Consider the following 7,436-nt stretch of genomic DNA (forward strand, 5'->3'; position numbering starts at 1 on the left):
AAAATCTTGGATCACAGAGCACTCACCGAAGAATCTCCTTCCTTCTGCATCAGTATGAGAAGAGTGACGATACTTTGGAGCAATAACTTTGAACTAGTTTCAATAAATGATGGCTTCAGAATTTGAGTCATCATTTACTAGAGATTGGATCAAAGAAATAAGTCAGCAGGTCACGGTTGTGGCTGGAGTCACACTTCCAGTAGGACAACCAGGAAATAGATACACGGATAACACACAAATTCAAGAGCTATGCAGCTCTGACTGGATCAGATTTTAGATTTAATCGGTAGATTGAAATGAAAAAATTCGGTGCACTACTTAAAGGGAAGCAGGGTGCCTTATCTTGAAATCTTAGGCAAATCGTTGGGATACAGTAAAAAAGTTCTCCGCAGATGATGAACTGGTAGGTAAGGCTATTACTCAATTGTAGCCTGTAAAGCTCTTTGCTTGCTTTGCTTCTGTAGTCATAAAATGTTGATTAGAGTTGCAAGAATTATCTGAAAAAGCAGTAATAAGCCTGGATTCCATCTGACACTAAACACCTTCACTAGAAAATAACGTCCTACGTTTAGCTAAATAAGGATAAGTAAGCCACATATAACTGAAGGAATCACGTAAAAGTGCTTAAGCAACAATTGTAGTAAAATTATGATTGTAAAAAATGTTGAATAATGGCAAAATTAAAGCTAAATCGTGGGATAAGCACCAGTTGTTTACGAACGTTATGATAATAAATCCGCCATATTGCCGATCGCGCACCTGAAAATCGCATTTGAAGTCGAATTTCAACTAATTTCAACCTCCGGTTCGTTTATGCGGAGTGCGAAAACCTAGTCTTTAGTGTAAAATAAGGTTTCAAACACAAATTTCGGAAACCTACATTTCGTTAGTTCCGTATCGTTTATGCCGTGATTTGAACCTTGGTTTCAAACTCAGGTTTCGATTGAAGTTAGGTTAAGAGGCTCGCATAAACATAGCTATTGAGGCGTGTAACAATTTTTGGTCGTTGAACCACTTGTCATAATTGAGCTTTGGCGTTAGAGAAGTATCAACTGTGGAAAGTGGCTCTGCCTGTGCAAAAATATCTTGTGACAGCAGTGAATGTTAGTAAATGCGCTTTACAGATAGACTGAGAGCTCCAGATTCCAATCTACCTGTATAATTAAATTCAGAAGGATTTTTGAATTGAGTTCATATCGAATCTCAGTGGGAGAATAATATACAGTGTAAGCGAAAGAATATCAATGGTAAGGTTGGGTTGGTGTCTTAGGTTAGTGAAATGCAATGGCAGGTTCTGAAATCTTGTTTTTCAGTTGCTCTTTACATGAGTCACCTTTGAAAATCAAGTTTAAGAAAAAACACAGATAGGTAGGCAAACAGTGGTAGGTAGCTTGCCTATTTTCTTCCTGTCTTGCTAATGGACTCGGAGAGCAGTCGGAAAGAGGGGTGAGAAACAGGATTTCAGCACGTGTCTCTGGGAATGTGGAAATTCAAAATTTGTGAAGCGTCACCAGTTTGTTGAGATTGTCACCGTCCGTTGCCTCAAGAGGATTTAGACGCTTCTGCTTCAGCGATACATTGTTGACCTATCAATATCTGCTTATTTTGATCATATCTTGAAGGAGGAATTCCCATAAGTATATCCCGATTCTTTATTTGTTTCACTACAATAATGGCAGACATACAATCTTTACAACAGCATGGAGTGAAGGTGCGGTGCTTAACTGGATTAGCACTCCTACACTTTCAATGCCTATATCTACCTATTGTAAGATCATTAGAAGCTCAATAAACAATATGATGAATTTCTGCGCCTGCCACAATTATTTTTAACATCACTAAAATTACCTATGGCAACTTTTCTGAACTCAGAATATAAGCTCGAGCATGATTTGGAGGGTTGTTGAGATTAGGTATTCATTCAATTTTAAAGATGAACGTAAAATGATTAAACATCTACTGTCATTTTTCCAACTGTTGCTCAGAAAGTCAGTAAAGGCTTTTCTAGTGAAGATGAAGCCTCCGCTTATATATTGTGGAAAAATTGAACATACACAGGATAAAAGAGTAATACCTAATAATTTATTGAATCAATTCATAGTGGAAAAATGAAGTATAGCTTGTGAAAATGGCGCCAACATGAAATTCAAGTTCAATCGAAAATATGCGCATAAACAGCGCCAAAATCGGAAAGTTTGATTTCCCGCGGAAGTCGGGTTACAGCGCCCGCATAAACCCGACGGAGGAAACTTGCATTACAAACTCGGGTTTCGTGAAACCCCGGTTTCGAGCCTCGCATAAACGTAGCTAATAGTTAGAGTACCTATATTGAGAGAGTATGGCCACTGGAGTTACCACCTCTGATTGGCTCAGCCATCTTAGGTAGAGTCCCTTTATACCCAGAGTTAAGACAACTCACTTTTGGTTCGGCTGAAAGTGGCCTAAAAAAAAATCCAATTCTGATTGGTTCTCGCTCATGGAGGCCGAAACGAGTGCACCAAGATGGCGGTACCTCGAATGTGAACAAGAATAATGAAAATATCACCTAATTGTGGTTTATCAAGAGTAAATTGTCATTTCCATCGGTCCAAAATGAAAAGAGATTAAGAAATTACTCACAAACCATTCTCATTTTCTTTTTAATTGATCAATTTGTTGATGTTGTTGTTTTTGTGTGACAGACATCGCAGGATTCCTGATCCTTACCCCTCAATATCGTTCGTTTGGGTGCACTCGTTTCGGCCTCCATGGCCAGCCAAGGCCGGCTGCCAGTCAGCTGATAATCGAGTTGTCTTAACTCTGGGTATAAAGGGACTCTAATCTTAGGCTGAATGGAGCCCTTAGGACCCAAAAATGGCGGACGCCATAAAGTTAATGTAATGCAAAATGATTCAAAATGTAGTTGTCTTTGCTTATCGTAACGAGAACTTAACCCAAATGCACTTTTGCTACTTTTTTACATATTTTTAAGGCTAATCGTGTGCAATTTTCGAGAAAAATGATCTTAGATGTAGTAAGGTTGGCAGCAAGCGCGGTTGGTGATAACCGTCAAAAGTTGGCAATGACCCCCCTCCCATCCTCAAAAACCAAAACAAAGCACCGCCATTTTTGGGTCCTAAGCCTCTCCATAGGACCCAGTGGCCATACTCTCTCTTAATATAGGTACTCTAACAATAGTATTAGTAAATCGTTCTGGATAATGGAAATTCATAGGTTGGCTGCATTTCTGGCTCCTAACTTTATTCGCAGAAGCATCGGTGAAGGCTTGATGGATTTTCGGAGTTTCACATCTGTCCATACTCTCGCTATACAGGTACTCTAATGTATATTACTCCTGGAGACTATTCAGATAGGGATTTAATTTCTGACTTATACAAAGTGTGAACCAACCAGCATTTTTTAACACGGTGGCTTATGGAGAAATCAACGACTGCTTGTGTTTTTTCGAGTTTTTTTAAATTCCATCTATTACAGCGCTCGATAGAGGCGCAGACGGCAATAAAGAAAAGAAAAACCTTAAAACCGACAGACTAGCAACAATATAGAGTCAAGAGTATGATTAGATGTATCACGTAATATTGAAGGCGTCAGATGTACACGTAAAATACTGGCCTCGTCAGAGTGTTATAAATACAAAAATCAACTTAATATCGCATTTTTCGGGCCAATATGGTCAGTTAAGCGGGCAAAGCTCTTTAACGACTCATCAAAACCCTGTAACACCATATATGAATCGACGCGTTTTGAATTCCGATTCAAACTTTTGTTAGTCTCAACTTTCAAAAGTTTCTCTGTAAAAAGTTATTTGCTTTGCAAGATTTTGAAATATCGGGAGCATCGATGTATCGATCAATCGAAATCTTCTAACTTGATCTCTCATGAAATATCGATCAATTGATAGTAATCGATTTCAATTCGACCGATGACTGGTTCCATGCCGGTCCGTCGTCGTTCCTTTTAGTTGTTTCGTTTCTCGTTCGTTTTGTTCAAAACAATAACAAAAAGTCGCGACAGATAAAAGATAAATGCCGATGTAAGCTTGCTTCGAAGTGATTATGGATGCTTTTAAAATTTATTAACGAGGTCAACTGAATAATCTGCTGCAGACGGACCAAATTACCCTAAATAATGAACCAAAGAGAAACAAAGTAGAATACCTCTCATGAAAACATCAAGGTAAGTTGTAAACAAATATCTTAGAAGAACTCTTATTTATTTCATCAGTTACTCTTATCTCGCTAGGTACTTACCAAGTATTTATCCCGAAATTAATTTAAAGATCATTGCCATGTGATATTGTCTATTGGGTACCTTCGAAGTTCCTGGTTTGCAAAGATACCTACAGCTTCGGCGGTAAATGTCGATCGGAAGATTATAGCCAACTGTATTCAGCCCAATGTATTGAAATTGGAATTTAGGAGATCAGAAATACATTCTATGTGCACATCTTCATGGTTGCATCATGTATTCTGTGTAACGTTACTTTGCTGGGCCTCTGTAGGGTGCCCTTGCTCCAAGATGAAGGGGAGGAGGATGAAAACACGAAACACAAAAATATAAGGGCTGAACTCTGTACTTCAACGTGTGATACTTCAACGTGTGAAAAGTGGAGGAGCCGGCCGAGGCCTGGCCTCCAAGAGGTACAATCAAACTCTATCCGCTGCTGAACTGTAACTAACTCCAAAACTAGACTAGTGTCCTAAAGAAAATGATGAAGAGAAAGTTCTGGCGGTTGAGGGTGACAGGCCGGGCTCCGCGCATGGGTGATTAGATAGAAAGTGCAACGTGCAAAGTCTGGTGATGTGACGTATGAAGAGAAAGAATGCGGATAGGTATATCAATACCTAGATAAGGAAAGAATGCGGATAGGTATATCAATAGATAGAGACAGAATGCATAGGTATAGAGATATGGCAGGAACACAACATCCTTTTTAGTGATTATATTTTTTATATTTCAGGTACAGATTGAACGTGAACGCATTTCCGTATGTCTCGCTTGATTTTTGCAGCCCAAAAGGAAGTGTGACTTGATGTAAATTCATCTATTCATAGGAAAATTCTTTACTTCTACTTGAAAGTTGCGTTGAGCGAGGTAATGAGTATTTAAATCATTCTTTACTACTGGTGGTGAAACTACAATAACTTGGATCTCCACTGATGTTTCTCAAAATTTACTATCTTCCTTTATCTATTGGATGTATTTATGCTAAATGGAACTTTATACAAGAGGAAAGATAGGGTGTGCTCGTGGAAGCTGAATAAGAAACAATTTAAAAGTGGACATAGTTCCTTTTGAGAAAATGGAAAAGCAGGACCTGACATTAAATCAAAAGGAACTGAGCTCTAACTTGTGAGCCGTTGACATGTGACAAGAGCATTGTGGACAGGGCTCATGAGTGAAAGTGCCCCAAGAACAAGCGATGAGCTCGTCTAGTTGGTTGTCACCGCTGACGTCACTGGCACTTAAAATCCCCATTCATTCTTATGGCCCTCAACTAACGAGCACACCCCATCTTTCCACTTGCACATAGTTCCATTTAGTATAAATACGTCTTATTAGTTGAATATATACTGATTTAGTGGCTAGGCGTCATTCTTGCGAATGGTTCCAACCAAAACAATGGATGATAACCTCATACTTAAATTCTGTGTGAGATTAGTGTGTTAAGTAGTTGATTAAAATTGTGTCATCAACAAGTCATGAATCCATTTGGTCACAAGGAAATTAGACACACTCTCACCACAGTGCGACTACGACAAGGTTATACGTCTGTTTACGATTGAACCGCATCGAAACTGCGATGATTTAGTCATTAAAGCAGTCTATTATCAGGGATTTTTGTATAAAATTTTCAGAGGTCATTTTTAAAAATGCAATGAGAGCTCATAAAGAATTCTGTTCAATGACAGTGATAGTTGGTCCTTCAATAAAGTTGGTCAAATGTAACAGAAATGGTGCTGCATCGCAAATAGAGATTCTTAGCTTAGATGTTTCACCACCGATAGGTACACTTCCGTCTATTTTTCTTCCCTGTGTGAAGGACATTCTATGAAAAGTTGAAGCTATGATGTTGATTTGGTTTCCTTTAAAACATGTAGTGAATTTGAATCACTGCAATCAAGGTACACGCTTTTGCTGTTTCTACATGGATACGCTGCTTATCGACAACGAAACTCTCAAATCATCAATTTTTTCTGGTGTTTTAAAATCCCAGCTCCCATTTATTGTTTTTGAAAAAGAACAAATCATCATCATTCCTTGGAAGTTATTACAGGATCTTCAACACACAGAAGAGGGAAATTATGAAAGTCTTTAAGATTTGATGTTGAGTAGTTTCTCACTTAAAAATTGAGTAAGTATGACAGGAAGTCTGTACCATCGCAAACCTAGATATACATGTTGGTTGGGAGTTACATGCTTGATCATTTTATTAGGCACTGCCTTTACATCTTTGACTATCTAATGACAGTAACTATGACTAACATTTTGGATAGTAATTCCACTATCTTATCTAAAATCTGTTGGAGATTTTTCCAGATTATATAGGTACCATGATTTAGTTTCCTTCTTTTGAAAATTTTAAAATGCTGTCTAAAATTAATGTTTAGAATTGTGTTTTTTTATTCCTCCAAGTTGATGATTTTTTCTTTTTCTAATTTCAGACCTAGACCATGGAGTATGAAGGAAGCTAGCCAAAGGATGCTCCATTATAAGATTTTTAGGAAAACCTACTGGGACGATGACAACCTGTAGTCCAAAATTTTTAATCAAAATAACAGGTTCTTTTTGTAGAACATTGTCTTACATACTCAGTAGCAGAAGTACTTTGGCCCAATTATTCTCTACCAGGAAAGGAAAAAACAAAAGATCTGGTTGAGGAATGATTTTTACTCTACTATTTTTTGCTCTTAAAAATTGATCTCAATAAATTATACTTTGATATTATTAAAGCTTTGTAGAAGAAGGCCAACGCTTTCCAATGCATGTGTGAATGCTTTTACTTTACCAAAAATGTTCAAGAGTTTACACTGATAGAGATCCAGTGATTTTGTCATCAAAAATTAAAGTTAGCACATGATTGTAACTCTCATGATGAAGGGAAGCAGCTCATTAAAGGTTTTCTTCTCGTGTTTATCATATTTTAATTTTTCCTTCATCACCAGAATTTCAGTTCTATGCTGAATAGAACACCAGACAGGATATGACTGAGAGTACCACAAGATATGTTCCCTTGTCAAAATAGCACGAGGAACACAATTATTTGCTCAGAACAATGTATTAGCTTGAAATGGAAAAATGAGCATTTATAGTCTACATTAGAATCAGTCAATTTATACTTCCTGCTCATGATAAAACCAATATCAATTTAGTCATGGAAAAGAAGTAAAGATAATTCAGCTTATAAGAGAAGAGCATGATCTCCAATTATGTTC

General features: G+C 37.6%; 1 long non-coding RNA gene across 1 annotated transcript; it reads left to right on the forward strand.

Annotated features, from left to right (window-relative positions):
• Positions 1-993: 993 nt before the first annotated feature.
• Positions 994-7,135, forward strand: LOC109041677 (uncharacterized). Its single transcript, XR_011899860.1, has 4 exons — positions 994-2,382; positions 2,827-4,176; positions 4,961-5,094; positions 6,666-7,135. It is a non-coding gene; the product is annotated as an uncharacterized lncRNA (long non-coding RNA).
• Positions 7,136-7,436: the final 301 nt, after the last annotated feature.

The sequence above is a fragment of the Bemisia tabaci genome, chromosome 1 (assembly GCF_918797505.1).
Source record: "Bemisia tabaci chromosome 1, PGI_BMITA_v3".
Classification (NCBI taxonomy): Eukaryota; Metazoa; Arthropoda; class Insecta; order Hemiptera; family Aleyrodidae; genus Bemisia; species Bemisia tabaci.